The sequence below is a fragment of the Anabas testudineus genome, chromosome 21, assembly GCF_900324465.2.
Source record: "Anabas testudineus chromosome 21, fAnaTes1.2, whole genome shotgun sequence".
NCBI classification, from domain to species: Eukaryota; Metazoa; Chordata; class Actinopteri; order Anabantiformes; family Anabantidae; genus Anabas; species Anabas testudineus.
Genome location: NC_046629.1, coordinates 1324757 through 1335438, shown reverse-complemented (window position 1 = coordinate 1335438; position 10682 = coordinate 1324757). Strand labels below are relative to the sequence as shown.

Here is a 10682-nt window from a genome sequence, read left to right as displayed (position 1 = left end):
TATTTTTACACTGCATACTGCACAAATGTCGTACAGACCTGGATTATTAAGCCATTAAGTTTAAGTAGGTTTTACTGTTTATGGAAACAGTGAAATGGATTTTGAATTTGATCAGTGTAATTTTAATGTAACCACTTTGCTCAGTTATTACAGCCTACAGTTTTTTTGCCAAGTGACTTTGTCCCACTTTCAGTGTGTTTTACTGTAATGACATGAGTTTGCTCAGCCAAATTAGGAAATTCAACAGCTAAAGTTTCAAAGTTTGTAAAACAGCAATATGTCGATTATATCTTTTAATTCAGACCTAACAGAATAGAACAGATGCCTCAGTTCCTGATGTCTTTTTGCCTTTTTTGTTGTCTTGTCCTATGCATACACAATGTGTACATAAAACATTACATTTAAATTAATAGTAAATAATTTATCAGCTGCTTTTATCCAAAGCAACTTACAAATGAGGTACAAGGCAAAATATAAAAAGCCATGGAGAAATACACCTCATAAAACAAGAAACACTTTATTTAATGTAAGTGCATGTTGTTGTTGTTTTTTCTTTGCACTTAAGTCTTAAAAAGAACAGGTTCTTGTTTGTTTGACGTTCTCCATCTTTCACCGCTGCAGATGATGATACTAGACAAAAGAGGATAACAAAGGGGTTTGTGTATATGTGGTTGGTGGAGCATGTGTGATGATTTTAATGATAAAGGTGGTTAGGGGTGATAAAGTTAAAATAGATTTCTTTGAAACAAAACGTGTTTTATATGATTACAGTGACATAGTCAGTGAGATAGACAAACTAGACCTCTAGCAAACCATATTGTTGGATGGGGCACACTCACTAAACTAGAACTTGAGGGAAACTGCCTAACTTAAGTCATTTTGTCTGAAGCTTTCCAACTCCATCACCATACCTGTCCAAGTAGGTATGATGTCTGTTGATTACCCTGTCACTCATAATCCGTTTTTATAAAAATAAATTGTCCAATAAAATAATCTAACAAAAAATCTAAATATAATAAAAGCCCACAGATCACAAAAGTATTACAGAATGCCTGTTTTATTTCATAAAACCGCCCACAGTACGTCCGCCTGCAGAACTGTGTGTCTGACACTGTGATCTGTAGCACAGGTGGACACAGGGGACAGTTCTGTCTCCATTCCTCTTCACCCTGTACACCTCAGACTTCCGGTACAACTCAGAGTCCTGTCATCTGCAGAAGTTCTCTGATGACTCTGCAGTTGTAGGATGTATTAAGGGTGGAGATGTCACAGAGTACCGTGGAGTGGTGGACAGTTTTGTGGACTGTTGTGGACACAACCATCTTCAACTCAACACCAATAAAACAAAGGAGCTGGTGATGGACTTCAGGAAATCTGTACAAAAAGGCTCAGAGCCAGATGTACTTTCTGAGGAGACTCAGGTCCTTCAACGTCTGCAGCACCATGCTGCGTGTGTGCATCTCCACCCCTGCAGCTATGGCCTCTCCATACTCTGAGCAGGCTCCATCTGTCACAGTAACAGGGGTCAGTTACACTGTACACCGCAGAATGTTGTCATCATCACTGTCTGTTGATACTGCATTGATCAGGAATGGACAGGAAGAGGAGTACAGAGGAACTGCTACTGCAGAAGTAGCTGCAGTGGACGACTCATCTCATTTCATTGCAGGACTGAAACATACAGGTGGATCTGCCCACCTGCAGGAATAGAGACTGAGGTTGGGTGTGGAGAAAGTCAGATGGCAGTGAAAGGGTGTGCTGATTGCTGGCATTGTAAGCTGGCTGTACGTATGTGGAATGTTGCCCGTCTCGTGAGGACGGAGTCAGAGCAGCGCACTGGCTCTGAAACCAAACTCCTGGGGAAGGGCTGGACTCTCTTTTCCAGAGTTGCCCAGAGTGAGAGATGCAGGGCAGACATGGGTGATAGCCCCTGGCTAAGCGCCATTGTGTTAGAGTGTCAGGAAGGTAGGTTTTGACTCTTGTCTGCATCTATATGCTCAATGGCAGTTAAGAGTATCTGGCCTTCTTGGGGGCTTTAAGTGTAGTCCTGAAAAAGGCACTACCTGCAAACTCCATAGATAGACAGGGGGACTCCAACGCATACTTGGCCACCGATGGAGAAGCTTAGAGGGGAATATTCGAAAGACCTTTTCCTGCCTGAGCTGATCCTGAGTGGTATTTAGTTATGGAACTTTTGTGGTAGTTCTTTGTGGTTTAGTCATAACAAACACTATATATGATCATAGGGTTGTTCATAAGTGTACATGGCGCCAAAACCTTCCAAGCCTCAGATCAAAGATGATTGACTTTGTGGTCATTTTATCAGATCTGAGGCTGTATGTCTTGGACACTTGGCTATAGACCAACTTACAGTTGGCCTCAAAACATTCAACAACTCAGTGGAAAGCAGGTCCTACCCCAGGCTGCATTTGGCAAGGGAGAAGAGTTGCTTACTCAAGCTTGGAAATTTGGTGGGTGGTTGAAAGATCACTTTAAAGAAGCCCTGACCCCAACCAACATGTCCTCTGAGAAGATGACAGAGTCTAATGTATTGGAGGAATGTTGGTTAATATCTTGGCGTAGTTAAAAACTGCTCTAGTGGCAAAATACCTAAATACTTTGATACTGAAGGCTCATGACATGGTTGGTTTGTTGTGGTGGTTGACAAACCTCCACAGTAATGCATCGATGACATGGACGGTACCCATGGCCTGGCAAACTGGGGTGGTGGTTCCCAATTTAAAAACTGGAGGGTGTGCTGCAATTGTAGGGTTATCACCCTAATTACTCTCCCTGGTAAAGCCTATGCAAGGGGGCTTGAAAGGACAACAACAGTAATGAAAAACTGATTGATCGCTAATTGAAAACAAAACAGAATAATCATCATCTTGCTTTGATATTGTATGAATTTTCAAATTGTATTCATGCAGTTATACTGTTTTAAAGTATTTGTAGCTGCTCAGGGATCACAGAAACAAATTAGCCAGTTGGGTTTGATACTCATTGAAGATCAATGTTTTGTACATAGTTCCTTTTAATAAACTTAGAAAAAATATTTTCACCTGTACTGTTAAGAATGTGTATAATTTGCCAGTTTGGTAACTAGAATGATGCTGATGTTAATCTTATTAAGGACATGTGCCCAACTGAAAGACAGTAAACATGCTGTAACTTCAGGCCTCCAGGGTTTGAAGGAGTTTGTTTCATATTAGATTCTGTTTTGATGGAAACAATAATGAGATCCGAAGAGAGAGAAACAATCTAATAAAAACCTACAGCCTCCCACAGTGCACTTTCTGAATAATGTACATGAACATACTGTACAGGTTCTTTTAATCTCTGTGAGTGGATAAGACACTCGTACATGTTGAATGATGGTATTATAGTGAAAGACTTTTATTCATGTATGCTGGTTATATCATCAGAATTATTTATTATTGAACATTTATTTTAGAAACATCAATGGAAAATGAACTTAATGTCACATATATAACTCTTGGTGGGCTTGTAGATATGGACACATACAAATATCTTTATTTTTCAATTATGTTTACAGCTTATATTCTAATAATCTGGTTTAACTTCACCATCATTTGTCTTATCTGGATTCACAGAAACCTCCATGAGCCTATGTACATTTTCATTGCAGCTTTGTTATTTAACTCTGTTCTTTTCAGCACTAATATCTACCCAAAACTACTGAGTGGACTTTTTATCTGAGAAACAGATCATATCATATTCAGCCTGTCTTTTTCAATTTTTTAATATTTACTCTCTAGGTGGTTCTGAGTTCTTACTGTTGACAGCTATGTCCTATGACAGATATGTGTCTATCTGTAAACCTCTGCAGTATCCAACTATCATGAGAAGAAGAACTGTCAGTATTATTCTGGTTTTAGCTTGGCTTGTACCTGCTTGTGAGATCGCAGTCACAACAATATTAAGTGCTGAAACAAAACTCTGTAATTTAACGTTAAATGGAATTTTCTGTAATAATGCAATTTACAGTCTTCATTGTGAGAATTCAAAGGTTCAATCTTTATTTGGTGTTGTTGCTGTGATAATCACTGCAATGTTCCCTGTGCTTTTCATACTGTTTACCTACACCAGGATTCTGATAATATCCTATCGAAGTAGTAGAAATGTCAGGAGAAAAGCTGCACAGACCTGTTTACCTCATCTGTTGGTTTTAATCAGCTTCTCCTGTTTGTGTGCGTTTGATGTCACTATAGTTCGACTGGGATCAGATATCCCAAAAACTGTCCATTTAATAATAACTTTACAAACAATTTTGTATCATCCTCTCTTCAATCCAATCATTTATGGACTAAAAATGAAAGAAATATCTAAACATCTGAAGAGGCTGTTTTGTTAAACCAAAGTTATAAGACATACAACAGTATGTTAATTATGTTATAGTTATTTCTTATGAAATAATAATGAGATAAAGAGAATGTGGTGATCCATGGAAAGTATTTCACATAAGCATTTATTTTCAAGTTTTCACAGTTTTTAGTTTTAATTGAAACAGTAAGTAGGACTTTTATTTTGAACAATGCAATGATAAATTTCCATTATACAAAAATATTATTGAGTTGATGACCCTTCCAACTTTGTTAGTCTGTTATGTTTAACTTAGAGTATGATAAGGGCTCATGTCCAGTGGGTCCCAAAAGGTTTTTCCCAATCCTTTTGTGTCAATGTGATATTTTTTATAACCCTGTCCTTTCAAAAAGCTTGTTTAGAAACTGCTGCATATAAAGCATATTGGGATTTTGTAGGTTTTAGCCACAGGAATTGGGCTGAATAGGGGATGAGGGTGGGTGGGTCAAATGACAACTACCAGGTCTGAAATTATAGGTACATTTTCTAAAGGTTCCAATTATTAAAGTTTTAGTCACAGGAATTGTGGTGAATTGAAGATTTACAAAGCTATTACAACAACCACTTCACATTTTGGAGCATAAAAAAACCCCAAAAAACGGTTAAAGCATAAAATGTTAGTGTGATGAATGTGCAGTGAACTGGGTCAATGAAACTCGAAGTATTCCTGCAAACCACAGGAATTAACAGATACAACTCCCCCCTCTCCTATAATGAAAATACTGGTTTATGGTAAAACCAAAGAGCAGCATGATAGCAAATCTCACCCCATTTTGTTGTGCTCAAGGAAACTAGTAGTTTACCTGAATAGAGAGAAAAGTATGATATTTGGAGTGAGCTGGTTTGGGCATATAGTCACTCAAGGTAGCATCCAAGTTCATATTAAAGAAAATCCAGTTAATGAAGGACTGGGAGGTACCAAAGAATGAATGCCCAGATCAAACAACACACCTCTGAAATCCAAAAAGTGCAGAAATGAGTGTGGCGCTCAGAAATTAGATAGTAGATTTTCTGTTCTGTCATTGTACAGCACAAAAAAAAACAAACCCTGAGTGTGTTTGAAAAATCTTTGGCAAGGAAAAAGAGATTTCAACAAGAATCCTTGAATGTCTGCCAAGATGATTGCTGAAATTGTTGAACTGGTCTCTTCCCATTCAACAAAGACTGTTGTGAGAAATCCTCATTGTAATGGACTTAGAGATCATTGCCAAGTTAAACTCACTTTCTTACACAATGGTGCATTGAAGCCTGAATGAAGTTTGCCTAAGCTGTTTGGGCAAATGGATACTGCTTTCGTTTAGCAAAGTAAGGGAGATGCCTTCAACAATTCCCACAGCTAACCGTGACACCATCACATCAAGGTCCTGTATTGGCTGACTCAGAGCCTCCTGCAATCAGATCACCTTCCCCCTTCTGCATGCATGTTTAGTAGGCAGGGTCAAGGTGCATGTAGCCGTGATCTGCAGAGCCCAGCAATGCAAGAGGGATGGATTTCTATTCTAAGCCATTTGTAAGATGAGCTCTGAGGTACTGTTTACATATATCCATATGTAAATCATAGTAACACATATCTGCAGAAATTCCTGAGGCAGATGAAATAGCCACAGAGACATTGATAGAAGTTTTGAATGTCTTTGTTCCAGAAACATCTCTCACTACAGCATTTTCACAGTATTATTTACATAAAGACATATACCACTTCCACATGACTTGCTGTTGAGCATCTCAGTCTGAGCGTAAAGTCTCATCAAAGCCATCAATGGACAAGGCGGGCTCTGAGTCCTTCTCGGTAAAACCAGGTCTGCATTAGGAGCAAAGTACACGTAACCCTGAAATCATTTTGGTAGCAGACACGAGCCTGGTGTCACCATTCCAGCCCTTCCTCTCTGTTCCCCCTCATGCCCTTATTTGGTCTACTTCCTGTTTCCTCCTCCCAGTATAATTACCTTCACTCTCCCGATTGGCTGCACCTGGTTTTCCCCGGACTATATATACAGACCTGTTCGCCTTTCTCCCCTGCCAGATAGTTAATCCTTAACCTCAGAATTACTATTGAGCGTTTCACTTGGACTGCCATATTGAATACACGGACTCTGCCTGCCCTGGACCCTCTGGTACCATGAGTTCATCTTGTTACAAACAGACTGACTGACGGGGACCAAACGGGTAAGAACAAAAGGATACTTATTAGAGAAAGGGCAAGGGACACAGGGAACTAACACCAACAGACAAAGTATCAACTAAAGACCCAAAAACACGGTGGAGAGATGCAAACAAAACCAGAACCTGACACACAAAGTAACAACTGAACCACTGTGGGAACACAGGCAAAAATATTAACTAGAAACTGAACACACTATCGTGAACAGAACACAAAAACAAACTCACGAATAAGAAATACAAAGTAGCAAACGAAAATCACTGCTTAAGGCAGGAGAAAACGAGAACAAACATACGAAGCTAACTAGACAAAGTAACAACAAAAAACTACGTACTAACCGTGGACAAAACTGACAAAGTAACAAACAAAATTCACTGCAGAGGTTAGGCCAGACGGGAACAAACAAACAAAGCTAACAGGACAAAGTAACAATGAAAAAACTCACGGCACAAGGCAGGCAACTGACAAACTCACGAATGAAACCAGGGTCAAACGAACAAGGTACAGTCCAGGGTGAAAACAAACAGAGTCCAGAGTATCCAAAACAAGTGACTAACTGACAAACGAACAAACAGACGAGTCGAGTAGATCCATGTGAGGTGTGCAGCATGAATGAAGTCAACAAACCAGCACCGAACTGAGGGGTGCTTATAAAATGGAGGGAGTAACAGGTGCATTGAATGAGTCAATTAGTCCAGCAGTGAGTGGAGGGCGGAAAGTGGAGGAAGTCCATATATGGTGTGAGACAGGAGGGTGAGACCAGAACAAAACAAAACCAAAGCCGCAGACAGGGGCAGAGGGAGGAACTGTAACACATCTGTCCTGACCTGCTTACTTCCCATCATTCCCCTGCTCACAGTACAAGACCTGAACCTGTCTCTACCTGATTTCCCCCCTCTGGACCTGCCTGCCCTGACCCTGCTTCCTGCCTACTCCTCTGTTACCATGATTGTTTCCTCCCTATCTGTTCTCTTCCTGCTCTAACTCTTTGTGGACCTCCTGGTATTGGACTCGGACTGTTTGTGGATTTTGCCTGCCGGACTTCTCTCTGAACTTGCTGTGTATGACCTAGATTACGCCTGACCTCGGATATCAGCCTGTTGGACTTGTTGTTTGAACTTGTTGGTTATATCATCAGAATAATCTATTATTGAACATTTATTTTAGAAACCATCTGTCACATATCTAGGATCGGACTCCACTGCCAGAGATGAGACTTGAAGCAAAGTGAAATAGAAAAAGCTTTATTAGAACAATACAATGTAATGGCAGATACGGGGGTCCCACAAGCCAGTCGTCGGTGGGGAACAGCTTGGGTTGACAGTCTGTGAGAGGAGACAGAGTTAGCCAGAGGCTTGCTACAGTCTTGCTGAATTATGAATCTAATACTCACAGGTTCGTTTGGATGCCGAGGTAAAGGACGCCAATGGGCGGGATGACCCGGAAGTGTGAGCCGGGGAGCGACCTCTAAGATGGCGGACGGCGGAGGAGCATGTGGCGTTGCAGAGTCTGAGAAGACAAACTGGCGAGAGACAAAGTTAACAGTAGCACTACACCAGAAGCTCAGAACGCTATGATCGTCTTGACAGTCAGAGTCACGAGGGAAGGCCAGAAACCAAGTGTCCAGGGGCAGTCCAGATCATACACAAAGTGGCCGTACCCCAGGGGCTAAGGCGGAGGTCAAAACACAGTCCAAATCATACACAGAAAATGGTTCCAAGAGAAGTTCAAAATCCAAAACGGAATGCAATCCAGGTCATACACAGCAAGCAAATCTGAGGAGAATCCAAAATCCACAACAGAAAACAGTCCGGGACAAAACACAGGGAGGTCCACACAGAAACAGAGCAGAAGGGGAAAACCAGGAAGGGGTCAGAACAGGAGAGGAAAAACTCACGTAACACAAGGAGCAGGCAGCGGCGGAGTCAGGTTAGGCAGATTCGGAAATGGATAGGCAAGAACAAGAAAACGCTGGATAGTAATAATTCTCAGTAAGGTCATGACTAAGTCCAGCAGACAGACCTGCGTAAATGGGGAGAGAGGAAGCACAGGTGAGGTGGCTGACTAATTGGTGCGAAGTAGCAGGAAGGGGGAGGAGCATAAAGCTGGCCAACAACATGGAGGACAGACAGGCAGAATTGTGACACAATCAATGGAAGATGAATTTAATGTCACATATATAACTCTTGGTGGGCTTGTAGATATGGACAAATACAAATATCTTTATTTTTTAATTAATAAGCTAGGTAGCCCAGAGTAGAGCAACTGCAACTCCGCATCTAGAGAAGCTAGCCAAGGTGATTTGGGCATCTGTTTCAAATGCCTCTGGGATGCCTCCCTGTGTGAGGGTTGGGAGTTTTAAAGGACCTAATTATAATGCCAGAAATGAGTAACGCAAATGGAAGAAAATTATTATAAAACAATGATACAAGAAAACAGGAAACAAACTATGAAACAAAGTGACAAAATGACAGCAAACACATCTAGACACAAGAAAAAACAAGAACAAAAGGTGTGGTAAAAACTGGGAAAATAGCAACACAAAATCACCATCAAAAGGGCAGGTGAAAAAAACTCAAAATGCAGCAAAGAAAGAAGGTAAAAAGAGAAGATTTGGCACAAAAATACAAAGTGACAAACGCAGGAGATGCAGAAAAATGTAAAGTACTACTCAAAACTACAGGGCAAAAAGATAAGAACAAAAGGTGCAGCTAAAACTGGGCCAGCAATGGTCAAGGGTTTAACAAGTGCAGGAATGCAAAGCATGGAGCAGGACTGAGCACAAGGCCAGAGACTGGTGTGGAGTGAGGAGAGCTTATGAAGGGAGGGTGGAGCGCATGTGAAACAGGTCTGGTGATTAGAGGGAGTGAGCTGAGGGAGGACACAGGTGAAGCTGATCTGGTGATAATGAGGTAGATAGACAAAAGGCAGGAAAACAAAGTAACTGGGGCACCATGTGTTCTGGACAAGCCAAGATGGATGGTGTGCTTTAAATGGTCTGCAGTTATTGTAGAAGAAATGTAATATTGTGACCTTTTAATGTTTTGTGATGACTCAGCTGAACCCTAAATTTAACATATGTTTCTCTTACCTATTATCTGAGTGTGCAGAAAACTCAGGAAGCTCTTCGAAACAAGATAAGTGTTTAAGATAAGTCATCACTTAAGAACAATACCCTATTGTCCGGTTGGGATGATACAATTAACTCCCCTTTTTATGTCACGATGCATGAGTCAGCGTAAAATGAGTACATTTGGCAGAAAGTCTGTTCACGCCTTTAAGCACATAGAAAAAGACACATGTTTCAGAGTTGTCATGTACCACATGGTATGTGTACAGTTCTCCCCAAGTGACGAATAAAGACCAACAAAGACAAACAGACTTTTCTCTCATCATTTTTTTTTTTTTTTTGATGAGGATCAGCACAAATTAAAATTTCACTCTATATTTACGTAGGACTTTTCTGCTTAAGTGGTACTAAAACCACCAGCTTACAAACGTCTGACCCTCAGACACCACAATCATTTTACAGTATATAAAAAGACTCTGTAGAATGCATAAAACTGATCTTCTGTAGATAGATCCTGACTAATAAACTTCACAATAATATCAACATATATATTCACAAATGTATTAAAGACTCACAGATGCCCCTTCAGTAACTGGACTGATGCTGATCATATTAAACAGACCAGGTGTTCCCCAGATATGACATCAACCCCTTTCTGAAAAATAAACTTTAATGTTCAGTTCATGTTGCAGTGTAATGTTGTGTTTTGGGACATGTGCCCAACTGAAAGACAGTAAACATGCTGTAACTTCAGGCCTCCAGGGTTTGAAGGAGTTTGTTTCATATTAGATTCTGTTTTGATGGAAACAATAATGAGACCCGAAGAGACTGAAACAATCTAATAAAAACCTACAGCCTCCCACAGTTCACTTTCTGAATATTGTACATGAACATACTGTACAGGTTCTTTTAATCTCTCTTTAATCTACGTGAATGGGTAAAACACTGGTACATGTTGAATGATGGTATTATAGTGAAATTATAGTGAATTATAGTGTTTGTTATTTCATGTCTGCTGGTTATATCATCAGAATTATTCATTATTGAACATTTATTTTAGAAACATCA

The 10682-nt window shown here is 40.3% G+C and overlaps 1 pseudogene; it reads left to right on the top strand.

Annotated features, from left to right (window-relative positions):
* Positions 1-3462: 3462 nt before the first annotated feature.
* On the top strand, positions 3463-4375 carry LOC113172727 (annotated as a pseudogene).
* Positions 4376-10682: the final 6307 nt, after the last annotated feature.